Genomic DNA, 27942 nt, shown 5'->3' with positions numbered 1-27942 from the left:
TCTGCTTACTGTCACTCATCAGGTTGCCGAGAACATGCTGTCCAGGCCTGGCTCCAGTTCACGTCTGCCGAACTATTAGAGACCCAGAGATCCAATCCCAGGCTTGTTCTGCATCTGCGGAACCCCTCAAACTCCAGATTGTTTTCAGAGGTGATAAAACCAATTTGATTGTGTTCTAGGATTGCTTTAAAGCTGACAAAACCCTCTATCACAGTGGTTCCCAACCTGTGGTCCTGGGACCCCTGGCGGTCCAAAAAGCCTTTTAAGTGGGGTCCCCGACTGCATAGAAAATGTAATAATTTTAGCAGAATAGGTCCCCAGCTTTCAGTAATGACTCAGTCGGGGGAGTCCCCAGATTCCAATGATGATCCAGCAGGGGTCCCCGGGTTCCAGTATTGATAAGGTGGGGGTCCACAGAAGTCAAAAGGCTGGGATCCACTGTTCTAGCAGGTTTTTAGGCCCAACTGTCTACCAGGTTTTTAGGCCTAGTTGGCCCACCCATCCCACTATATAAACGTGTCTGATTGTAGAAAGCTCCTTGCTCCAATTCTAGCAGGTCTAGAATTAAGAGACTGTCCCTTCCAACCAAGGCATACCCCCTCCACCTGCACACACACCCAAACTCGTCGTTCCAAGACAATTGCTGAGCTGACTTTTGCTGCAGGTTCTAGCTAACCCCAAGGATGCTGAGCTGATATGGCCATCGTGCTCTGCTCCAGTTCTGCACTGTCTCAGAAATGGAAAAAAAGTCATTCAGCATCAGGCTGGTAACTGTGTCAGAAATAAAACGTTCTGCTACCAGCTAAATGCAGTGTGCTCCAGGTAGCTAGCCTATTTCGGGCTGGTTCTGGAGCTGCTAGAGCCCCCCTGCAGCCCCTGTGTTCCGGGTTTCAGATGTGATGGATCACTCCTGCCCACTCCAGTGTAATTCCAGAGGTGATGGAGCTTTCTTGCGCAGGCTTACTCCGGAACTGACCTCCCTATCCAGTGCTTTAAATGGGCCGGTACTGTCCGGTACGGAGTACCGACACTTTTTTATTTGGAGAGGAAGAGTACGCGCACTTCTCAAAAAAACTTAATACTTTTTATTGGAGAGTACCGGCACTTCTCAAAAACAAGCTTTTATTTTTTCATTTCAAGCACTGCCCCTATCTCCAAATTAGGCGTGTACGTCTGCTACACCCTCCACCCCTCCACCACCACACACAACTTGACTCGCCCCAAGTGAAGGGTGACCCCAGCAGACCCTGTTCCTGCTGAGGAATTGGGCGCTGTAGTGCTGGATGCTGCCTGACATAAGGGGCCCTCTGCGTGCATTCATGCCTTCATGTTTATGCACTTCCTTATATCCGGCTACCTCTTCTCTTTGTGCCACCCTGCATTGCCCTTGCACGTCAATCATACGTCCCTACTCTTGGATTTCTTGGACATCGGATTCAAAGTCCAAGAGGGAGGGGGTGGCTGCAGGTGGGCGAAGCTTCTTGTTTCCTCTTTTAATACCTGGCTCTCGTGGAAGAATGGAAGATGGGGTTACTCGGGGAACCGAGTATGCAGCCAATCAGAGCAGCCGGCCTGCCGTCGCCATGACAACCCGAAGAGCTGGAGTGCTCATTAGAGCTGGCCTAGAACTAGGTGCTGTTTTGCATTTTGATTTATCCGTGTGAGAGAGATTTCTGTTCCTTCACCCTCCCTCCACCACAAAGGTTTCCTATTCAACCTTGCCAACAAGGACAGCTAGAGCGTATTAACTTCCTCAGCTGTTCTGCACCTTCATCGCGCGCCAAGTCAGCTCTCCCCGAGGCCAGCGGGGATGAGTCAGCCATTACAGGCCAGGAAACAAGTGGCGGGAGCGATTCCAGTGATGGAGGCGCTCACGCCCGCTCTTCCCGGCCTTCCCCGCCTCTCTTCCCGGCTCTCTCTCCCTCCCTCCGCTTCCATTTTTCGGGAGGCAGCCAGCACCTCGGCCTCAAAATGGAAAATTCTTCTGTCTGCAGCACATCCATAGCTGTCGCTGCCGCCTGCGCGCGCCCTCTCTAACAGCGCCATGTGCGCGCTCCTTCTACAGAGGCCCAAAGGGGCTGTGTGGGAGATGTCTTCCTGGTTTTATGCTATGTAATTTAGGCTTTTTCTAGTGCCACATGCAGTGATAGACTGGCCCATATTTATACTTTTTGACGCTAAACTGCGCTAACGCAGTTTAGCGTCAAAAAGTTTTGCGCCGGCTAACGCCATTCTGAAGCGCCATGCGGGCGCCGTACTTATTGAATGGCGTTAGCCGGCGCAAGCAGACCGGCGCTGCCTGGTGTGCGCGAGAAAAACCACGTACACCAGGCAGCGCCGGCGTAGGGGGAAAATGGCGCATGGGCGTCTTAAAATGGGGCAAGTCAGGTTACGTCGAAAAAATCGTCGTAACCCGACTTGCGCCATTTATTTTCGACGCCCATCCCCCATCAACATGACTCCTATCATTGTAAAGATAGGAGTCATGCCCCCTTGCCCAATGGCCATGCCCAGGGGACTTCTGTCCCCTGGGCATGGTCATTGGGCATAGTGGCATGTAGGGGGGCACAAATCAGGCCCCCCTATGCCAAAAAAAATTATTAAAAAAAATAAAAAAATACTTACCTGAATGTCCCTGGGGTGGGTCCCTCCAGCCTTGGGTGTCCTCCTGGGGTGGGCAAGGGTGGCAGGGGGGGTCCCTGGGGGCAGGGGAGGGCACTCTGGGCTCATTTTGAGCCCACTTGTCCCTTAACGCCATGCCTGACCCAGGCGTTAAAAAGCGGCGCAAATGCGCCGTTTTTAGCCACGCCCACTCCCGGGCGTCTCTTTTGCCCGGGAGTATAAATACCACGTAAAGGCCTGGGAGTCATTTTTTAGACGGGAACGCCTCCCTTGCATATCATTAACGCAAGGAAGGGGTTCACGCTAAAAAATGACGCACATTCCGGGAACTTTGGCGCTATTCGCCTCTAACGCCATAGTATAAATATGGCGTTAGTTGGCGTTAGTTTAGCGTCGAATTTGCGTCGAAAAAAACGACGCAAATTCGGCGCAAACGGAGTATAAATACGGCCCACTGTTTCTGGGCACTGCCCAAGTAAGCTCATGACGAGGACACGGCAAAAGAGAGGAGTTAACCCAGGGGAATTCCTGCCCGGTGGTGTGTGTCATGAGAGCTAGCCGAAATCCATTTTGTGCTGTTGCAACTAGACAGCAGACACCCTGGGTAGCAAAGCTGCCACCCTGGATCGTTTGAAGCAATGAGGCGTGACCAGGTTGTTTGGTACAGAAGGTGTTTGCTATGGCATCTGGTTGTGGAAGATATGTAGGTCATGAGTTCCAACAGGCTTTGCAATAAATGTCGAGAAGCAGGATGCATTTTTAATGAACTGCATTCAATGCAGAATTGTCAGAGGTGTACTTTATCTAAAGTGTGAAGGTAAGCTAGGAGAGAAAGGCTTTTTGCTGCTATTACTTGTTGACTTTAAGCTTTCCTTTGGCCATATACAGCGCTCCACTGCCTTTTGACTAGGCTCACGCCACACAAATACTATATACGTGCATATATCTTGTTTTCCCTCCATTCCCTGCAGGTCCCATGGTGGAGGAAGGGTTGCATTCCGAATCTCATTATGTATATTTAGAGGCTGAAAAAGGAAACAGTTTTGTTATGCCACAGGTAATCTGCATATTGCTACAAGCAGCTCAAAAGTCCAATTCCAAAACCTTTTCGAATGTGAGAGTTCAGACAACTGAGTTGGATAAGAGTTTAAGATTAAAGTGCTGGTTGGCTATAAGACCCTTCTGCCAGCGGGCCGTCCCCTTATTGATTATGTACGTGTTGGGAAGGACTCTAACATCAGCAGTAAAGGAGGCCTTAGCAAATGGCAGGTGTTTAGGAAAGCACTTGAAAAACCGCTCAAACGTGAGTTCAACTTAAAATTAGGTCTTACCCGTTCCATGGTCTTAAATTCATTTTGTGCCAATGGCTGCCACAGTGAAAACAAAGAGAGAGATGTGATTCACATAAGGGTGAGTGGAACACTTTGGTTCCAAAATGGCGACTTCAACGGCTTACGGTTGGAAAATACTTTGTATTCTTATCGTCTATGAATAACTGGGCGTGCATTACTTGTATATCACCCTCTACAAGTCTAATGAAACTTGCTGCTAGCATTGTTTTGACTGTAGTCCTTTGATGAGTTGTTAAAAGGACCTTAGAGGTACAGTCACTACATTCAGGTTTGATGCAGATGATTTTGTTCTGAACACGTGGCTTTCACACAGTGGCTTTTCAAAGAACTTCCTAAGGACCCTTCTAACACGTCTAAAGTAGCAGCACAAAAGTACCCTACTATAAAATAGAAAGTGAGATCAGAAAGTCAGAGGTTTATACTTTTGAATCTCATTTGTGGCACAGGTTCCTGGGTAAACACTTTGATTTGTATAGGAATTTTGCACAGTGAGGCCAACTTGCCCTCTGAGGCACCAAACGTTCTGAAGAGAAAAAGCAAAATAGATCTGTAAATGTAAGGCAGCTTTTCATGTGTGAGGTCTGTATATGTATTTTGTGTGTGCATGGCAATTTATGTATGTGTGTGTAGCAGGTCTAAGCATTTATCTGTATATGTACCCAACAGTATTTGTGTTTCGGTATCTGTATGTGTGGTGTAGCTCTGTATATGTATCTGTGTGTGTGTGTGTTTGCTACCTTTATGTGTGTCATTGCAGATATGTGCAGCTGACTGAAAACAGAAATCAGACTGCTTCATAACCTATATAATTGTGGCCATACCTTCTTGGGGTTCCATTGCCTCCCCATGGAGCAGAAATATGAAGGTCGTGGACATAAGTGTATGTAGGCTAATCTTCATCTCATGTTTCTCCTCACCCCCTTCAGTAAGGTGCTCTGTTTCTGTTGTTGTTTCTGTGCTTAAGGCATAGCATCTCGGTGGCAGGTCCATCTCATTATTGTTTCCACACTTTTGGAATCAGCTACGTTTATGCTTTTTGTTGCATCACTAATCATGGTACTTTCAGCAGCGCCCTTCAACCCAGCTGACTTGTTAGGGAATCCACCTTTTTAGGGTCGAGCCTGCGTATCGCTTGCGAGACGCTGTAGTAGTTAGGAAAGGGCTCGGAGCCCCGCCCATGTCACGTCAGTGTCTGTCATTGGTTCGTGGGCTTGCCTTTTAAAATCTGCTTGCTTTCATTTGTGGAAGGCATGCATACGTCATGCCTTTTCCGGTGCTTAGCCCTCCTCAAGTGCAGCGATCAAGTACTGAAAACATATGAGGCTCGCTGTTTTCCATCCAGTTTGTGGACTACTTTTTCTCTTTTTTCGCAGTGCGATCTCACTTGTTTAGCAGCGCAATCATGCTTGTTTTTTTTCCATTGAATGAGGCAAGAAAAGTCCAGTTGGGAGTTTACAACTGCTAATAGCTCTAACTCGGAGAAATCCGAAACCCGTTGCATTGCAAATGCTTGTTCTTCTTTTTCGCCAAGTCACATGCAATAAAATCCTTATTATTAGGTCTTTTATCACAAAACCAACCAGGCATGACCTTCAGCAAACCAATCGTGCCCTTCAGAACCTAAATGATTGTAATCATGGTAGTGTGCACTGCATTCAAACAACACAAGACAATATTTTTAGGAAAGGTGACATGTTTTTTGCGTAAAACAAGGCTGCGTTTTGGCTCCAACCTTATTTAATTGCTATATAAACGAAGTAAGTCAAGACCTGAGGAAATTAAATCTGGATGTGCCAAAACTAGCCAATGAAAGTATACCTATCCTGCTTTTTGCAGATGACGCTGTATTACTGGCAAGAACGGAGATAGCAATGCATCGACTACTTGGAGGTTTTAAATCATTTTGCACCTCAAGGGGTATGTAATTAATGAGGGGAAAACCACATTTATGATTCTTAACCAAAAACAGAAGATGTGATTGACTTTTAGGGTAAACAATAAGCCTTTGGCCCAAGTGGCTACTTATGACTACCTGGGCTGTAGGCTGGACGAAAAACTGACATGGAAACCGCAAATTTATAAAAGCAACATCTCCTTGTCCCAACAAGCTGGAGCTGTACTCAGATTCGCAAAAGCTACAGGCAATCACTCTGTGAGTTCTGCACTGCTTGCATATAAAACAAAAGCAAGGGCTGCAGCACTATATGGCGCAGAGATCTGGGGATTTAGAAAGACTCCATCAATGCAAGTAACTGAGAATACATTGTTACGCCGATTACTTTGCTTAGCCAATGCTACACCTATGAACGCAATAAGAATAGATCTACAAATGAGGAAGATTGAGGACTACATTGCATTGGCTCCAATAAGATACTGGATCCGCATTTGGGCAAAAGAGGAACTCAAACCATACAGAGATGCATTGATGGACATTATGAAGCTACAAAGTCATCGGAAATTGCCCTGGTTCAAACACATCTCAACCATCCTGGCTGCTATAGGCCAGGAAGATCTCTGGCTCCATCCAGGAAAAATCAGAAGGCCTAGTTTATCTATTATAAAAAAGGCATACTGGGTCCAAAAGACACAGAGCATGTGGGAGACTCTTAGCCCTTTATTTAAGCGTTACATTTTGTTTAATCAAGAGCTCAAACCAGCTTTTTTTATAGATAGTATTTATCCGGAAGAAAAAGGAGCTCTCTACTTTAAATTTCGTATGGGCACACTACCAGTGATAGCGGTGACCGATAGATGGCAACCCGTCCCTACGGGTAGACTAGAATGCTGTCCATGTCTTCATGGTGGCCAAGAAACATTATCCCACTTCCTTATATTATGTCACTTCACGCTCAAACTACGCAAATTGTACTTACGTCCACTCTTTAGATCATATGGAGTTAGGAAGTGCAAAGAAGCGGAAGTGTTATGTATGCGATCAGATGAAAAACATATTGTGACAAAGGTCTCAACTTACATACTGGAGGCTTCGAAGTTACGTCTATCAATGCACCTGCAGCTGGCACAAGTATAACTGCTCGCGTTGTCCCATAGCTGCTACTAGCTTGGGAAGCTGGTGCAGGTTGCTGTAAAATGGGGCCAGGATCTGGGTTACTATTAAACTAGTGGTTGGCACCGTAAGGCCCCAAATGATTAGTGCCAGAACAAGATATCTAAATTTTAGATTTATAATGTCTTTTTAGAATAAGTTAAGAGTGCTATGTAAATCATGGTTATGGATCACGTTTTATGGTAATGCAGGGTAAATTGGGTGCACTTTGGCACACGTCAAACCAAAGATTTCAAGTGCAGTTTTTTATTGATATGTTTTATCTAATGTGATTTTTATAGTGAATGATGGATTGGTATTTATTGTGTGTAATTGTTATGGCCAGATAGGCTGACAACAAATAAATAAATGGTAAAAAATGGCTTGTCTTTTAATTTTGTGCCATGCCTCTTAAAGTTCTCTGCCATCCTGTGTCCAGGCACAAGACCTACAACAAAAATGAAGCAAGTACCATTTGTGTTCCTTCCTCAAGGAATCAGTTGGTCTATTCAACCAAACATTATCATTGTGATGAATACAATGCCACGTTTAACTGAGCAGCACCTAAATCACGCAAAAAATCTTCTAATTATGTTCAGAAACAAAATATGGACCATTGTCTGAAAGCAATACACTAGGCAGCCTTTCCTACACAAACTGCAAACATGTAGTAGCTAAAACAGTGGTGTTCGATCTAACAAATGCATAGAATACCCACTTGGAAAAATAATCAACAACAACAATTAAATATCCATGATGTTCTGTCAATTTCACAAATCATACAGGGAAATCTTTTGCAATTTTCTCCCAAGGTTTATTCAGAAGAGCCAATGGTATCATTGGTGTTTTGGTCCTAGAGCAATATTTGCCAGACACCAAACTCTCCCTACATGATCCAACATATGTCTCAACAGCACAATCCATACCCTCCCACCAGTAACAGTTATGCAATACCTTCATCGTAGCTCTGACACCTAATATCCCTCTTCTGCACAATAAAGGAATTTATTTCTGAGGGCTGTAGGTGGAACAAATTGTTGCTGTCTCAAAACAACTCCTTTTCCATTGGGTAGGTCTAAATTCACCTAGAAAAAACATACAGAAGGCCAACCACTCTTGATAAACCTACCACTGTCTTGAATGCAGTCACTTCTATAAGAAAGTCCCATTCTTCTAATACAATAGCCCCAAACGAACACATGGAGGCATTCACACAAGCCACCATACACTCTTCATTTGCAACCACTTTATAAACATCATCTGAAAAAGATAACCTGGACAAAAGTCTGCAGGAATATTACTTGATCCTGGAACATATTGTATGTAAAAAAAACAAATTGTTGCAGATGTCATACAGGTTGAACCAATCTAGATAAGGCCTTACCCACTCCATTCTCATCTATAATGGAAAACAAGGGCTTGTGATCCACATACAGCTCAAAATGCACTTCCCATAAAAAAGTCTTCATCTTGACACCTTTCAACATATGGGATATGAAAGTCACTGTTCTCTCTTTGCCTTTGATCCAAAACACCTCCTACACCAGCAACGCTTGCATCCACTGTCACTACTGAATTTACTCCTGCTACAAAAGGTTTCAACACAAGGCACTGCATTTCATACTTTACACTTCCTTAAAAACTCATTCCTTCTCACTGCCCACAGACTCGTTCCCTTTTCCATAGAAATTCAGGCAGCAGTTCAGTCAAAACTGCATACCCTGAAACAAACATCTTGAAATGTTTTCTCACCTGGCTGTAATGCCTCCCTGCCCACAACTGCTTTGATCAAAACTAACCTGGGCTTTATTCCTTCACATATGATACATTGGTCTAAATATTCTACGAAGTTAGAAACTAAAATGTTTCCGTTTTTTATTGTAATACCAGTTTTTCTTAAAATGATTAATATCTTTCTCAGTTTAATGCTATGTTCTTTATGAGCACGCACAAAGATCAGAATGTCACCTTGGAATGTTTGAACCTCAGACATTCCACCAAATAAATTATTGATTCATTTTTTAAACACACTCACTGCAAAAGTCAGCTCAAATGGTAGCCTCAAATATTTGTATGCACTAAAATTCAAAACAAGTATCGTACATTTGAGGATCAAGTGATAAAACCGCCTATTAGTGGGCTGCTTTGACATCAATCCTAGAGACGATTCGCCATTACCCACTTGTGCCAACATTTTGCTGCTCATTACAAGTTTGGCGGTCTTTTCAGAAGACCGCTGTATTAGCTGGCACCAAAAGACTGCCAGTGTTGGCGATATCACAACCGCCATATTACGAGTCAGAAATTGAAGACCTCCCTAAACAGCCACAAATATGACACCGCCAGGCTGAACGACAGCGAGAGAGAGGAGGTCCTATCACCTACACCGCCACACTGATAACATGCATGCCTCCAAATTACGACCCACAAATCAGCACTGTGGTCTTTGTACGATGGCAAACCATTGGTGGTGCGAACCGCCGCAGTCGAAATAGCTCCTCCACTGTAACACTAACCCACATTGGACAGTGCGGATACCCCACAACTGATACACACACACACACCACTATAAAAGACACACCCACACATCCCACAATCCTTTGCAACCACAACCACGATCTCACAGACAGCGAGGTCCCAAGAAGCATACGCTAAGCACCTACATACCATAGGCCCATTTACACTTCACACTCAGCACACACGACACAACCTCACCATCTGAAACACACACACATTACCACTGCACACAATCACAACAACACATCACCACACACAACCACCCACCCCACACACCCCATTAACCAAAAAACACTCCAGCCTTTGCACCACCCACCCACAACAACCACTACACTATCACCATGTTCCCACAAAAACACCCATGCATCTCCAAAGAAGAGTTGAGGGTCATGGTAGATGAGATCGTCGGGTTGAGCCACAGCTGTTCGGAGCACAGGTCCGGCAAACATCAATAGTCAGGAAAGTGGAGTTAAGGCAGAGGATCGTCGACAGGGCAAACGACCCACAGGGGAATGTGCGTTTCATGGTGTCACAACACCAGATTGCCATCCCCAAGACTGGCGGTGGGCACCCACCTCCTCACCCGGAGTTCACAACATGGAGGAGAAGGTCTTGGCTGTCCTGCATCCAGAGGGCCTGACTGGAATACCCAGAGGACTGGAGACTGGTAAGTCATGTAAACTCCCCAGGCACGTTGTACACTCTTACTGCATTCAACCCTATCCCCTATCACTGCCCACATCAGCCCATCCTACACTGATCCTCAACCCCCTAATCAGCTTAAACCCTTCCCCTGCATGTCCACACCACCCCACTAACACCATCCCCACCAAATCCCCCCCAAGTTAAAGGAAAGCAAGCTCAACTGGATGGACGGCTACTCCCACAATGCATCACTACGTACTTAAGTATTCTAAAATATTCATATTCAACATTGGAACACCTGCATGTATGAGCAAGGCATATACATAATCGTGAGGTGTCAATTCCAACCCATGACATGGCAAAGACACTATCCCACATCTAAGCTGAAACCAATGTGAAAAAAATACTCCAGCAATGTAAAATTGGACTGTAGCAACTGTCATTGTCATCCCTGGGAAGCACCTAAACAGCAACATGCACCATGTCATCAGACTACAATCATATAAACCTGATACCAACAACAGTTTGGTCCATCCCCAGGTACAACAGCCACTGTCACCAAGCATCACATTACTGAAATTGCCAGTCCTCCACAGGAAGAAGGCCCCAGTAATGAGTACAACTCAGGATGTCTGGATCCGGATAACAAACCTGGCCCATCTGGAACATCTGATCAATCACGCACAACCAGTTTCACCCAGCTCACTGCAGAGGACCCAACACCTGTGGCCAGAACATCTCAGCCAACTCCACGTTCCCAAACAGGTATCCCAAGGACAGCTCAATCAGGAGTGTGCCCAACAATACAGGGACATGAGTCTTCTCCTAAAACCCAAGACAATGAAGGTCCTAGTGTCACTGGGAGTGGGGCACACTGTGCCAGGGACACAGGCACAGGGGGCTAAGGCCAGTGGGATGGCACCTGTGGGCCAAGGTATGGGGCCACCCAGGAAAGCGACTGGCCAGGAGACCATCTCCCATGTCCTGGGAGCATACAGCAATCCCAGGACAGGATGGGCCAGATACTTGCTACGTTGCAGGAGAACCAGAGGCTGCAGAGGGAACACTGCCAGGAAGCCATGCAGCAGTGGCAAGCACTCAGTGCCATCATGGTCTCCATTGCAGGGGTACTGAAGGAACTACCCACCATCCTGCGTGAGTCCTCCAACCACCAGCAGGCCCCTTCCACTAGCTAGATTCCAACACAGTCCTCAACATCTACTACAACTAGTGGAATGGAGGCCCTGCTAGAGGATCCACAGGCCACTAGCACCCCTTCCTCTGTAGCTGAGGAACCCCCGCAAACATGATCGTCAAGCCAGACATCCTGCAGGAAATGAAGGCAAGACCAATTTCACTGACAGGAAGTGACCCTCTCTTGGGCTGTCTCTCTTGTGTGCCATTGAGACACCTTATGGACTCACCACTGTCATTGCCCCATTTTCCATTGGCCCCTGGATACTGGACCTGTACTACCCACAGCTGTGCATATTACTCTGATGATTCCAAACACCATGACCCCACGTTTCTCCACTTTCAACTATATTGTCAGAATAAACATTATTGAGCACATATATTGTTTAAATGTACTTATTGAGTGATATACCAATGTTTGTACTCCAAAATCAAAATATAAAAAAATGTCAGACGCAGGTGTGTCATGGAAGGGGATGGAAGATGGAGGAAAGTGCTAAAAAAATAGGTCCTTCTTAATACTGATTTCTTCTCCAAAGGCAGCGAGCAGATGAGGCAGGAAACTGAGTTAATACAACAACATTACTTGTAAATAGTGCAAGACAATTAGGATCCCAATTTAGGTGCCCACTAAACATGCTGTACTCTTACAAACTTACAAAATGGGATTTGAGTTACTCAGTGTAGACAAATGGAACATTCCCTGCAGTACATGACATCTCCCACTCTACGCCATATGTCAGTACCTCACAGCTGACACATCCAAACAGGATCCAAAGTTACAATTTCAATGACTGCTTCTTAACATCCTGGGCTGGGAGTTCTGTCAGGGAGGGCCTTACAACTGAGGATATGTTTGTGTCAATAACCCCAAATGGTAAATCCAAGTGAAAAGACTTTAAACTGTTTCCATTAAAACTTGTCACACAAGGTAGTGCAACACTTAGCATAAACATGTTAGTAAGACAATTTGTACTGTGACACTTGTGCTGAAAGTATACATGATAGCCCTCATTTTCTCATTGTGTACAAATAAGTCAATCACTATCTGCATAGTAGCCAGAATACCAGTAAGTGACATCTCATCAGCGACACTGCAGATCAGAACAGTTTCAGATAACAGTATTTGCATTCATATCTGACTGTCATTGGAAATATTGGAGGATTAGCTGAGTTCTTGGGTGCACATCCTCATCATCATGATCTTCATCACTGTCATTTGCACCTTTATCTGCCACCGGTACAGCAGCCACCTCCTCCTCCACCATTAAAGGAACATGTCTTCTCAGGGCCAAATTGTGTAGCATACAACAGGCAACAACTATCTAGCAGACCTTTTGCGGACAGTAGAGCAGGGAACCTCCAAAGATGTGCAGACATCAGAATCTTGCTTTCAGTAAGCCAAATGTGAGTTTAATCACCCATCTTGTCCTGCCGTGGGCCATATTATAGCGATTTTCGCCTTCTGACCTGGGATATCTCATTGGTGCCAGCAGCAATGATAGGTTAGGACAACCAGAGTCACCTGTGTAGAAGACATTTGCACACATTACAATCCAGGAATGGCATAAGGTAATCAATGAAGAATAAATAGCTAACTGTGGAACAACAAAAGAATGGCTTCACCAATGATCCAAGCCTGCCCGCTCTGTATTTGTGATATCATGTGTGGGATGTTGCTGTTCCTCAGAATGTAGGAGTCATGCACAGATCCAGGGAACTTGGCCGTCACTTGGGATATGTACTGATCAGTGAGACACACCACCTTCACATTTATAGAATAATAATTTTTCCGGATCCTAAATACTTGTTCATTGATCCTGGGAGGGATCAAAGCAACGTGGGTGCCTTCTAAGCCCCTATCACATGAGGGATATGTGCTACAACATAGCAGTCAGCCTTCACAGTGGGTAAGTAAACATGTTGTGGGAACCTTATGTAACTGTCCATGAGCTTCAGCAAAGCAGACAGTACATCTTCCAACACAAATCTAAACATGGGCTGCAACATACCTGCTGCCAAGCCCACTGTCACCTGAAAAGAGCCAGAGGCTAATAAGTGGCACACTGATAATGCCTGTACTGTTGGAGGGCTGGCATATGGATTACGTATGGCTGACAGGAGATCCGGCTCCAACTGGGTACACAGTTCCCTGATGGCCTGATGGTTCAGACGATACGTCTGAATAATGTGTCTTTCTTACATGGTAGCAAGGTCTACTAGGGGCCGGTAGACCGGTGCATTTCTTATTCTCCCCACTGGACGGTATCTAGACATAGGATATAACAAAATTCATTACACCTCTGACACTGTTGTTACAACAAGTACACCATAGAGGTAGCAAACAGGACAAGTCATATAAGGTATTTGATAGCTGACACAGGGAAACAGTTATTCACACACTACACAACTGCAACATCATGCCTATAAATACCATTGCTATACTTGTCACAGGGGGTCTGTACAGAGATGGAAGTCAGAAATAGTAATATCGTCCATAAGTCGGATACAGATATCAAACTTCCACACTTTGAAAAGATGATACATCATACATATTGGCAGGTGACTCTAACTTCACTAGTGAGCTCACATGAGTTGACCTTGTACATTAGGCAACTACTGATTAACATCAAGCTATGATGCACTAGGATGACATAGAAATCATAAAAATATGTAAAATGGCAGCCACCTGTCCTGCATGCAGAGGACAGATGGAAGTGAACTCATTCCGCTGGCGTAAGTCGTCATGGCGGTAGGGGGTCGGAACCGCCATGCAACTCCTCATTGGTTAACATTGATGTCTATGGGAAACTGGGGTCAATAATGATCACCACTACGGTGACGGTCATTACCGCGACAGCCATGACCGCTATTTTTATAGCCCAGCTCACTTGACTCCTGACATTCGAGCAAGCAAGACCTCCACTGCATGAGCTGCTGTATCTGGAAACCACAATGGCACGTCCTGTAGGAGATAGGGCTCCAGCCTTCACCCAGGAGGAATTGGACAAAGTGGTGGAAAGGGTCCTATGCCTGTATAGACAGTTGTGTGGGGCTCCAGATAAACAGGTCAGTACAATGTGGAATACTTATAAGCTAGGGTGGTGTTTGACGGCGAAAGTGTGGGAATACTGACATGGCATGATCGACTGCTCGGGTTGTGTTGCATGATTGATAATGGCGTAATGTGGACTCTGTATGAGCATGTGCTGGCCACGCAGTGTGTAGGCCACTGCTGTAGATGTACTGTAACTCAACATGATTATCTCCTCTTGTCTGTGTCTCCCATGCAGGTCAGCGCTCATCAGAAAAAGGAGATATGGAAAGCCATCACCAAACAAGTGCGGACCCTAGAAGTCCATAGCCTGCGGAGCACCCACTGCAGAAAGCGGTAGGAGGACCTGAGATGCTGGGCCCGGAAGACCACAGAGGCCCAGCTGGGGACGTCCTCCCAATGGGTGAGAGGTGCCCGTCGGACCGTGACCCCCTAATGGCCCGCATATTGGCAGTGGCTTGCCCCAAGATAGATGGGTGCTTGAGGGCAGCACAGCAGCCACAAGGGGGTGAGTACAGCTGTTTAATCTCAGTTGTATGGGCTTCTATTGTGTCAGTTAGATTATTTTGGTATTAATGAGGTGTGTATACATAAAATCAGATTATAGTCTCTGGCTATTACTTCCACTGCTTAGAAGTGGTGTAAGTTAGCTTTTCAACACCATGCAGACAGTAATAAGTTGGTGCCATGCCTCCTTGTCCAGTTACCTTTAGACACACTCCTATGTCGAGTGATTCTTACACCTCTATTCTCTATCCCTGGGTCTGCTTCAGATAGCCAATGTCATCTTGTCAGGGCTGATATTGGGTAATATGTACTGTAAGTAGGAAACTTCGATCATGAAATTGTTGCATTGTCAATGGACTTCTGCACATTATGAGTCCTTTACCCACCTGTCCTATATTTTGTGTGCAATGTACTTATCCAGGATATATTTTTTTTAAAGTGTCAGATTGGTAAGTATATGTAGGTGGTTGGTAATTATTACCATTGTAGAACGACTGATGACAGACTGCAGCATGTCCAAACTAGTGGTTTGGTGGAAATTAGGAGGTAACAGCTTGACTATTAAGTTATGTCTACCTGACCAAATTTGGGGACAATGTATCATGGCCATTCTTGCCACACCAGAAGAGGAGTAGAGTACTTGTAGGTATGTGTACTAGATGGGTAGGTATTGACCCTTTCCTCCCTTTTTTGTCTCCCACCCTCTCTCCCTGTCCTCTTCTATTCTCGTGTGCATCAGCATCATCAGGCAAAGGAGAAGGGGCACCGACGAGTGGGGAAGCTGCAGCCCACGGGAGGAGGAGTCCACCGACGCCAAAGGGACCAGTGGGATGGAAATTGAGGGGAGCACGACAGAGGAGACCGGTACAGCTACATCATCTTCGGATTCCTCCTCCGGTGGAAGCTCCCTGTCAGTGTCAGACCCATCTGGGTCCATCCCAGCACCATCCTTGTCCACCACTCCCCTTGCCAGCACTGAGCTCCCTTTAGCTCCCCACCCAGTTACCTGGGCCTGCTCACCCAGGAGGATGGGCGTCTCCGCCGCAGACACCTCTGCCCTTGCCCCAGTCAGCCTTGCTGCCCTCAATGAGAAGGCTATTGACCTCCTGAAGTCCATCTCTGTGGGGCAGTCAACCATCGTGAATGCCATCCAGGGACTGGCATTCCAGATGCAACAAAGTAATGTGTACTTGGAAGGCATTCACAGTGCCTTGGCTGGCCTGCAGAGATCGTTTCAGGCACTGGCCTCCTCTTTGACGGCAGTCAGTGTCCCTTTATCCTCCATCCCACTTCTGGCTACCTGTGCCCACTCCTACACCCCTCTCCCCTCACACATCCAGAGCACGCATTCAGACCAGCATTCACACACTACAACAGACATGGTGTGCAAAGACAAACACAGGCACCATAAGACACACCACAAGCATGCAGTCAACACACACCTACAGACACAACAACAGACACTCCCTACACGGTCTCCCTACCACCTCCTCCCTCACAGTCACATTACCACTCACACCTGCTATTACTACACCAACACTCCCTGATCCTGCCACCAGTCATGTCATACCCACAGACACCACAAGAGCAGGCCCACAGACATCCACCTCACACACCACATCTGCACTCAGCATGACAACCTTAACTACCACATGCAGCCCATCCACCCTACTTACAGACATCACCCCAACATACACTCACACATCTTGTATCCCACCTCCCTTCATCTCTTCCCCCTCCTCCCAAAAAACATATACACCCTCACTCACCCTCTCAACATACACCCACCACACACAAGCACACATTGCACACACCTGCATCAATGTCCAGCACACCAACTCCTCCTACAACCGCTCCCTCTATCTCCACTCCTAAATCTTTTACCCATTACCGCCCCTGTGCACCTAAAAAACTGCTTCTGTCCCACTCTGTGATGCCCCTAAGTGCCATGTCTCCCTGCCTCAACCAAGCCCTTCCGCCTCCCGGTCCTCCCGTTACCCCCCAGTAGTGCCCATGCCCCTCCCCCTGCAAAAAAAAACACCCCCTCCAAAGCCTAAGGTCCCTACTCCTACCCCAAGATCCAAACCTCCTCCCCTACAATCAAAATCGAAGGCAAACCCCCCCTCCAAAACCTAAACCCAAGGACCCCGCTTCCAAGCCCAAGTCCCTACCACCACCACCCCTCCTCACCCCTGAGGTGCCTGCCTGCCCCATTGATGACCCTGCCATGTAGAGGCCAATTTGCAGTCAGGAGTCAAGTTGGGTCATGTGACTGTGCCCAATGTGCCTGGGGCACTTGTGAGAATTGGACTGGCCAGTAGGCCTCAGTTGTATATAGTTTTTTAAATGTATTTATATTTTCAATACATCTGCCCCACTGAAATGTTGGTGTCAAGGTTAAAAAATTGTCCTGGATTTCCTTCAACATGGTGGTGTTGTATCTGTATACATTGGTGTCTGTGTCGTATGTGTATTGGATGTATCTGTTGCTGCATGCGTTGGGTAGATGACTTATGCCATGTGCTTGTTGTGATATGTTGTTGTGGTGGTGTAAGGCCTGTTTTGGTAGTGTGTGTGCGTCCGTGTGTATAGTGATGCATCAGTGATGTCCTTTGTATGCTGGTTGGACATGACGTGTCACCTGAGGCCCTGTTTGGATGTCTGTACTATTTATTTGATTGTGTGTTGTTGCTAAGTATTGCTGCTACTATGTGTTGTCAGGTGGAGTTGTTTGATGTGCCTTTCTGACAATGCAATTGTGTGTTTGTGGTGTTGTTGTCACTGTGTGATTGTGGAGTGTTGTGTATGGATGTGTTTGACAGTGGCAGTGATGTGCGTGTGCAGTGTGTTGTGTGTATTGCACAGGTCTGTTGGCCGTGGTGTTTCGATTTAGCGTGTGTTTGTGTAGTTTGTGTGTGTGTCTGTAGATGTGTGTTGATAAGGGCATTTGTTAGCGTGTGTGTGTGTAGCTGTCGATTTCCGTGCCGGGTGTGTTAATTGGGAGATCATAGTAGTAAGATGAGGTTTGGGATGAGTAAAGGAGAGATGGAGGAGGGAAGAATCTGTAGAAAAAGATTAGGGAGCTCAGAGTAGTAAAATGAGGTTTGGGATGAGTCAAAGGAGAGATACATGAGGGAGAATTTAGTAGGGTTGTTTGGTAGATCATAATAGTAAACTGAGGTTTGGGGTCAGCCAGGAGAGGTAAAGGAGGGAAGAGTCTGGGAAGGGTTACTTTGGAGATCATGGTAGTAAAATAGAGGTACAGGCTGATGGTGAAACAGAGTAAAGCTGTCAAGACAGATTTTTTTTTCTCTTGTACAGTAGGACTAAAGTCATAAATATACAGATACATTATTACATAGTATGGGAATATATGTGTAAGGAATATAATATATAGAGATTTAAAGTTGTAACATATAATCACAGACTTTTGAGTATTGCAGTATTTGAAGTTAATTCATTTAAGTAGTTACCTAACATAATTTTAGCTTTTTTAAATATTTCAAAGGTGAAATGCTTGCAGGTTAATAGTTAAGATAATATTTACCTATTGTGATAGATAAAATAAAAACAGAGACTAATAAGCATCTAATCATACAACCTATATAGAAAAAATGCAATGAAAATGTTAAGCATAGACTAATGTATATATATATATATATATATATATATATATACACACATCTATTATTATATATATAAATAAATAAACATACATATACAAACATACGTACATATATACATTTAACCATAAGCAATCTATAAATTTGTTAAACAGGCTGAAAGAGTTTGTATTTATTTTAAGATAAAATAGTTAATAAATATTTGTACAAAAGAATACACAAATCTATATATATATACATATAATCAAATTATACATGTTTACATACACAGAGATATGCAGCCCATTGCTGTTTGAGTATGAGGGTTGTGTAGGAAAGAGCCAACTCTTGAGTAGTTTTCTGAAGATAAAATAGTTATCTGTAGATCTTATAATTGGGGGTAATGAATTCCATAGTTTGGCCGCTTGAAGAGAGAAAGACGTACGACCTATTATCTTTTTTCTTGTATGGTGGGGTTTTGAGGCAAGGTGCCAATCTTGAGTGAAGGTTTCTTTGTTTGATGTATTTGGTGATTTTATTCCTGATGAAAAGAGGTCCTGTTCCTTGTATTGCTTTGTGGATTACACAAAGCCGCTTGAAGGTGGATCTTCAGGAAACCGGTAACCCATGTAGTGCCCTCAAGGCATGGGAGATGTGGGCTGTGGCTTTACATGTAGGAGTAATGTGGCAGCCGAGTTCTGAATGTGTTGTAGTTTTTTCATTGTAGATAGAGATAATCTATGGTACAGGCCATTGGTGTAATCCATTTTAGACACTACAGATAGTAGCCTGGACCTTGTGTGGAAATCCAAGATGGGCGAAGATGTGTTGCAGAGTTGTCATGGTGATGAAGTTTGATCTTGCTAATTTATCCACTTGGTCATTCATTGTTAATTAGAAGTCCATGGTAATTCCAAGGTTTCTAACTTAATTAGATACTTTAGGAGGTGGTTCCAGATCGCCAGGCCAGGCATAGAGCAGGTCATAATTTTTCCAATCGCCACAGGTGAGTATTTCGATTTTGGAAGCATTCCGTTTGAGATTGCTCCATGTCATATACCGATCAATGGCTCTGAGGCAACTGAAGATTTTTGAGTTTCCAATGTCTTTGGGGCATTCTAGTTTAAGAAGTATTTGTGTGTCATTTGCATAGTTGAAGTATGTGAATTGAAATTAATTGGTCATTGCCGGTAATGACTTCATGTAGATGTTGAAAAGCTTGAGTGAGATGATTGAGCCTTTAGGGATTTGTGAAGTAGGATTTGGATGAGAAACGGGGAGAAAGAATGGCATTTATTCTGTTTAGAAGGTAGGATGTGATCCAGTCAAGAGCAGTCCCCTCTATGCCGGCTTCGTAGAGTCTTGTATTAGGGTGCCATGATCAACTGTATTAAAGGTACCTGAAAGGTCCAAGACAAGTAGTGCAACAACTCCATTGCGGTCTATTGTGTTTTTAAGATCATCAAAGATGGCGATGAGGGCAGATTCAGTGCCTCTTCCTAGGTGAAATCCAGGTAGGTAGTCTGAAAGTATGGAGTTATCTTCAATGAATTGTGACATCTGGGTGAATGCTGCTCTTTCTATCAGTTTGCCCAGGAAAGGTCCATATGTAATTGGTCTGTAGTTGTTAGGGTCATGCGGGTCCAGGTTTGTTTTCTTTAATAATGGGCATATGTGTGCCTTTTTAAGGTATTCAGGAAAGATTTCTGTAGTTAAAGAATTATTGATGATTCTTCTTACTGGTGTGGCAGCAGAGGTAGATAAAATAATTTTCTTGAAGATGTGTGGTGGACAAGGGTCAGAAGAGCAGCCGGAAGGCCTAATTGCTTTGAGCAGATCCATAAATTCACTTTGGGATATTTGTTTGAAGGAGTGCAGAGGCTGGGGTGGCCTACTCTTAGAGGTGATTTTTGGAAACACGTTGGTGCTGGTGGTTTTCCTTTGTTTTAAATAGGAGTCCAGTGTGTCTGCCTTTGTTGTGTAATGATTTGACAGTTTATCTGTGAATTCTTGAGTAATGGGATGAGTTCCTTCCATGCATTTAGGTTATTGTAATTCATTGAGAATTTTGTAAAATTATTTGTTTGCATATACAGTATTTTGAATTCTGTCTGAGTACTTCCTTGATTTAGCATTTTTGATTGATGATTTGTATATTTTGCTAAGTTTGCGTAGGTGAAGTTTTAATTGAATGCTGTTTGTTTTGAGCCAGGTTCGTTGCAGCCTTCTGATTTGTTGTGTTTTCTTTTTTTAGTTCTGTATTTCTCCAAGGTTCTTATTTTCTTTTGTCCTGTTTTGTTTTTATTTAGGAATTTGAAAGCTTCATGTAGCCACTCAGAAAGTGCCCAATTTCCATGCACTTATTAAATTGTCTACCTGATTCTGAGCAACCTGTAAAGTTACCGACACATGTTTTTGAATCATATTTGTAACATGCACTAATGTTTTTCCTTGCAACATGTTTATGCTTCTTTTTATCTTATAATTTAACAGTACTACTGATCAGCCAAGTTAAGAAGCTTAGCAGATGTGACAGATCTCTCAATGTTTTAGTAATGGAAATAGTCTCTTCGAAACATAAATTACAACAACACAATAGATGTTCCTTAATTTTCTTTGAGAAACATCAGAATTATTATTTGATCCCATAAATACATATCAACGAACTCTTTAAACTGATACACATGATGAGGCTACAATACACAGTGTTGCAACACAATTCTCCATTGTTTTGTGACTCCCTTAGCTCCTTGAAAAGAATCCACTCTAGGCTCCTCATCCTAGTGCATTTTAACCTAGTCACATCTTTCTGGTAGTCTGGTATTATTTCTGGGAAACTGTAAAAAAAAAACATCCTGTTCCGCAGCACATAAGCAGTTGAACAGAAGCACTTTCTTCCTTTTTGCTGCATATATCTTCCGGTCTATAGACACCAGATAATTTTCAAATGAGTACAGCCATGTTTTCCATTTGTTTATGGTTTCCCAGGATAAGGAAAAGTAGGGTAGGTAGATGAATACTCTGTTGTGCTCTTAATATTTTTGATCAAACATACAACGTGTCTCTAAGTCTAATAACAGTAACGTTCTATACATACCATACCTAATGATGAGAATGCTCAACTAATATCAAGTGTTTTCCAGATCTGGGGGCAGCTAGTGTGCACACCCATAATTTAGGGAACCATACAAAATGTTACCTTTGAGTCACAAAGCATTTTTTTGTATTCATCCAAATACTCACATATGAAGTCATGGTTCCCTGTTATGCTTCGCAGAAGAGAAATTGCAAGTCTTTGTGGACTTCGTCAAAGGAGGACTGAAGCCGTGATTCTTCAAGACCTCCCACAGTTGCTTTGAACAGTAGGATCAATGGACCCTTCATGTCTCCTAAAAACTAGGGGCCTAAGTCGCAATTGTGAGGGCTAAGTTGCAATGGTAAACTTACACATTTGGGTAAGTTTATGCTTTTTCAGTATTCACAAAACAACATTTTCAAAGTAAATTTAGGAGTGCTGAGGCATCGCAGTCGGGGAGAAATCCGCACATAAAAAAGATAGAATAGGCCTATAAACAGTGCTTAATTTGTGCTTGTTGTTTCCGGTGCTGAGCACTGGCACTTATTTTTGAGGGCTGGCGCTTAGTCTTCTGCCTCAAGCATTTACTGTGAGCAAAAGACAGGTTTGTGAAAGACGGAGGAAGAGAAAAACGAAAAAGCATCACAATGAGAGAAAGCAGAAAGCTGCAGGTGTGAGCTGAAGGGTCAGGGAGCGGCTTTAAATGGATAGAAGAGGTCCGAGATGGCTTCGGGATTAAGCTGCCTCAGTATTCCGTGTTCACACATTTAATTGCAGCTGTCGCATGTTTGAGAGGAGCACCGGCACCTTTTTATTTACAGATTAAGCATTGCCTATAAGTGTAAGTTTACCTTTGTGAATCAGGCCCACTGTTTAGCAGCAGAAAACTTTGAGAAAAATAGACATACTTACCAGCAGCAGACTCTCCTAATTCTTAAGGCCACGCTTCTTTGAACACTTGAAAAATGGTACACAACGTCTAGAAGGTACACAATGTCTAGTGGTTGAAAGACAAAACAACATTATTCCCAATAAAAGGAAGTACAATATTATTCTATTTGTCTTTTGTGTACACTTATGCTTTTTCAGTATTCACAAAACTAAACATTTTTTAAACAGTTAGGAGTGCTGAGGCTTTGCATTCAGGGAGAAATCTGTACATAAAAAGATAGGATAGGCCTATATGTGTAAGTTTACATTTGTGAATCAGGCCCACTGTTTAGAAGCAGAAGACTTTGAGAAAAAGAGGCATACTTACCAGCAGCAGACTCTCCTAATTCTTGAGGCCACACTTCTTTGAACACTTGAAAAATGGTACACAACGTCTAGAAGGTACACAACGTCTACTGGTCGGAGGACAAAACAACATTATTCTCAATAACAGGAAGTATAATATTATTCTATGTGTCTTGCAAATACAAAATGGCGAAATTCTGTTTCCTGAATCACTGGAAGAGGTGTCAGCACTGGTTTCCTATGTAAAGGCTCAAAGTCTGATCCTCTGTGCATCTCAGTGTTTGGGGATTTCGTCACGTTCTATTCCCACTGTGCCCCATTCCCTTGTTTCTGCTATCCATGTCCTAATTTGAGTTCTTGTGTGATAATTTTAGCTTTTCTTCTCTTCTGTGTTGTTGTTAGAAATATTGTGTTAGCATTATGTTTGTTTCTATTTATATATTTGGAGAGGATTTTTTCTGTAACTTGTTAAACCTTTCCTCTCTGAAATACATGTACGGTGCCTTTGCCATTTGCACAACTTTCTTGGTGCTGTACTTGGTGTCTTTTCACCTTCCTCTTAGTAAATCTGAAAGGCAGGGGAGCAATATCTGAGGGAGACTGCACTTATCATCCTTTTTAATGAATAAGGAGAAGGTAAAGATAAAGGAAGTGCGGCTGCCATTAACATCAGTGTGCACTGCAGCGTAGAGGCAACTAACACAGCTACTGAGCCTTCGATGAAACTCAAAATAGTTGCGCACCATACACTTTGAAGTTACTTCCATGGAATCTGGGATGTCCATGTATGTCACGTTACTTTGTAAGCTGGACTCTAGTTCTGCAACCAGAAGGCCGTGGCTGATGGCTGTCCTGTGATATTAGTTATGGAGTCACTAACAGGCCTCAAGGCACTTTGTGCAATGCTATTGAGTCTACAGTATGCTTGCAATGGCTCCTTTGCCAAGAGGTTTGCGGTCAGCACCGTTTCTAATACTGACCTCAGACAAACCAGGCAGAAGTTAGCCATCTCAAAATACATACCCAGTTCTGCTCTGTGCTGCTCTGTGCTGGGCTCCTTCTCTGGAAAGCAACTGGGCACAGAAATCAGCTCATCGCCACTATGTTTCATCTGGACTCACATATCCATTGAAGCACCATATGAGTGCAACGGAGTAAAAATGCAGCAATGTTCGTTTGCTAGGAAAATGCCAGTGTTAAGAGCAACAGAGTGAACTTACCATCAATAGTGGAATCAGAACGCAGTGGCTGCACACAAAATGGAGCACACAACATACTAACAATAGTAATAAATAGCACCCAGAAGAAATGCTAAATGAAAAATGTAATAATACAAAGCAAATTACACCTTAAACCAGGATATAACATCCATCTCTTTGGTTAGGAAACTTTCTTTGATTTGTTGACCCTTGGTCCTTTTTGCCAACCACAATCCCATTTGGTGAATATTCGCACTGATAGATTTCTCACCCACTCACACAGTCACTCATTTAAACAGTACCAAGGCTAGGTCCACACTGTAAGACGCTCATTACAAGGCAACAGCTAAATTCAGATCACTGGGCAAACGTAAGTTTGCCCAGTTTTCCCAGGAAGCATAATTACCAGCTGTGTCAAAATGATCACACCCTCATGGTTTTCCCCTTTTTAATTCTGGCAGATCAAACCTGCGTAGGAGAAATAGACACGGAAAAGGGCAAAACATGTCGAATTCAATGTGTTACAAATAATTATTTTGTTGTTGTTACAAAACACTCAACCCTATTCTACCGAACTTGTAATGAGGGCCTAAGAGTGAATGGCTCCATGTCTATCTGCTTGGCCTCCTCATCTCATACTCACTTCCCCCTTGGAGTCTCTGGTAGTTTCTGGAAGAGTCACCTCATTCAGGAAGTTACATGTCCTCTCCATATGCGTCTCTTTAAGTACTGTCATACCACTATGAACCACTACCACTCACCCTCACTGTGCTACTATCAACCCTAGAGGCTGCACTCAAACCACCTCTACTCCCTTCTCACACATACCGCTTCACCATGATACACTACTAGCAGTAATGTTACTACACCCCACTAACCGCTAGTCACCCAACTCATACCTCGCCCACCCTACACTACCTACAGCACGATGCTCCGCTACACTGACTGAAACGATATTCCATAGCCAACCAAAACAACTGCCCAGTCACAGTCTACCCTGTGCACCATTCTCACCTACTACAAGCGCAATGCCTATCTCCTTGCCACCACAAGCGTGTGAACATTCCCTCAACTTGAGCCTGTATTTCACCATTTTAGCCACATGGGTATGTTCTAACCTAATCATATATTTTGATTATTTTTATAATTGCATGTCTCAGTGACCTTGATGCTGTCTCGATTCAGTTGGGTAGCAGTGATGTTCCAGCTTTTAGAAACAGCAGACGTGCAGTGAGTGGTAACTGCATCTAAAACCAAGTTAATATTCCAATATAATATTAATATGAAAACATAATTGGATCCTGCTCTTTTCTAGGATAGTTATTAAACTTAAAAACAAACATTGATGTTACTAGGTAATTGTATTTTGTTTTTGCAAAACTGCTCTAGGATCCGCACAGCTGTCATCCTTTATGTGAAAGAATGCTCCGTTAGTTGCAGTAAGCACTTGCAGTTAAAGCTTGCGTGTGACTTACATGTTACAATCCTGCACAGCTGACCATTCCCTCAATCCTTCCAACGTAGATGAGATCCATTAAACGGGAGAACAGTAACACTTGTTATTTACAGTAGTGGTTCCCATCCTTTTGACTTCTGTGGACCCCTGCTTTATCATAACTGGAGCCCGGGGACCCTCACTGAATCTTTTTTGAAATACAGAGACCCCCCGCTGAGTCATTACTGAAAACTGGGGACCTAATCTGTTAATATTATTTAATTTTCTAAGCAGTCGCAGACCCCCTGAGGAGGCTTTGCGGACCCCAGGCGTCTCTGGACCACAGGTTGGGAAACACTGATTTACAGCATTATAAAACAGCGAACATTCTGGTGCCAATTGCTTTAAAACAAGTTATTAGCACAACCCTATAAATAAGCCAGTAAATATTAGCCACGCAACCCCAAGCAAGCCCTCCTTCCTGCTGCCTTGTTGACAAGAGGTATCACAAACCTGTTGTCTCAGAGTGATGTGCGATGGTTAGTAAAACTCTGAAAGCGGCAGTCGATTGTCATTTCTATAAACTTTTACAAGCAGCTTTGGAACTAGAGAAGGTCTGTAACATGGAACTGGAAGGCAAGAAAACACCTTTGCGCTACATGAGGCGCATAATTTGTTGGCTACATGAGGCGCATAACTTGTTAAGCAAAAGCCCCCCTTGGTGCACTCTAAAAATAGGGTTGCACCTGCAGAGCACACACATGCCCAATGGGCATGTGTGTTCTCTATTGCAATTAGAAAAAAGCACTTTGGGGTGCTTTTTTGAAATTGCATCTGTTTACCATCGACTCCAAGTCAATGGTAATTGTATCTCCTAAATGCCCAAGTCGCATTTAGGAAATGCACGGTACATCAGAATGGGAACTGCAAATAGGAAATCCCAATTTGCGATTTCTTAAAGAGCTTTGTACATAAGAAAAAGCTCATTTTTAATTTCTTAATAGCTCAAAATAGCGATTTGGACCATTAAGAAATGCAAACTGGCTTCGCACATCTGGGCCCATGTGCCCAATTCACAAATATATGTGTGTCCATAAACATAAGTTTACAGAAGAAAATACCTGCAAGGAACTCACAAAGGGATTCTTGGCAGATGTAAAGTGTACTTTCGGGGAAAGGCAGCGATCAGCAGCAGACAAGAAAGCCAATCCAAAGTTGATAAGGTAAGTTTTATTGTAGATAACGATCCATGGAAGGGGAAGCTGTTGATGACAAAGAGACCAAGCACCAACTGCTATTACAGTGGGCAACCCAATACCAGGATTCTATACATCACATTACAGAGTTCTAAATTCTAAGAAAACACAGATAAGACTAGAAAGTAAATCTACATTATGTTAGCATGTTACACCATGTCCCCTCCTTAACAAAAGCATGTTAGCTAAAATCGTAATCCAATAGTTTAATTGATAATGTGATCATCGTTTTGTTACATTCAAGTTCCTGTAATAGGAGGATTGTTAACATGAAATAATACATTGGAATCCCCAATAACAGCACTGGATGTACAAGCAGCATTGTTAAGATCGGAGGCTTCAACGGAATTTTCAACAACCGCTCTGGAAGGCAATTTTATTATCAAGCTTGTCAGCAGCACAAAAATACAAATCCAAAGAGTGATTGTCAATAGAAGAAGAAATACCATATCCTAAAACATTAGAAACATAAAACAAAGCTTCAGAATTAATGAGTGTGTGAGTGTATTTTAGCTTGTGAATCAGTGATGGGAACCAACCTGTTTTTATTCCACCAACCTTTTCCTTGCAGTAAAATAGAGTTCTTAGAAACCCTCTCCAAAACAGCAGGATTGGAAAACTTTGATTATCCTTTGGAAACTTTCCCTGGTTTCTTAATAAGAACGGAACCTCCTTCAACAAAAACTCGATCTTTGGTGGAATGTTTGGTGTCAAAATACTCTTTCTGGTTAGCCAGTTTATTTCTTATTCTTTCTACAAAAATGGGTAACTCAGTATTTCTACTCTTACAATAAGAAATGCTCACTGAGTTGCTCAACCAATCAAGAACCGAACTGGTCCTCATTTCCTCAATCTTAATATTTCAAAGGTAGTAACACCTGCGGTAGAATGTGGAGAATGATAAGCATTGATTTTATTCTTAAGAAAGTGTTTAACATCTAAATTAAAAGCCAGGGCACTTTGAATGTTGTCCTTCAAAAAAACAATTATCTCTTTCCATATGGCCATTTGCCGAAGGACTATACAGAGCAACTTGAAGATGTTTGATGTTGTGTGGATAAAACGTTTTTCATCTCATTAGAGACAAAATGAGTGCCATTGTCGGTAACAATCTAATTCAGAATACTCACCAAACAAAAAAACACCTTCCAAAATTTTAACACCACTTGTGTGGAAGTAATTTCCACAAATGAAAAACAT

The 27942-nt window shown here is 43.5% G+C and overlaps 1 long non-coding RNA gene across 1 annotated transcript in view; it reads right to left on the bottom strand.

Moving 5' to 3' along the window:
* Positions 1 to 27089, bottom strand: part of LOC138258753 (uncharacterized) — a 60907-nt gene extending 33818 nt beyond the window's left edge. The window contains exons 1-2 of the long non-coding RNA XR_011198550.1: positions 26623 to 27089; positions 22529 to 22613 (exon numbers count right to left, since the gene is read on the bottom strand). This is a non-coding gene — a long non-coding RNA (uncharacterized lncRNA). The remainder of the gene's footprint in view (positions 1 to 22528; positions 22614 to 26622) is intronic.
* Between the last annotated feature and the right edge of the window lie 853 nt (positions 27090 to 27942).

This window comes from Pleurodeles waltl, chromosome 9 (genome assembly GCF_031143425.1).
Source record: "Pleurodeles waltl isolate 20211129_DDA chromosome 9, aPleWal1.hap1.20221129, whole genome shotgun sequence".
Lineage (NCBI taxonomy): Eukaryota > Metazoa > Chordata > Amphibia > Caudata > Salamandridae > Pleurodeles > Pleurodeles waltl.
This window is presented reverse-complemented; position numbering and strand designations above follow the sequence as displayed.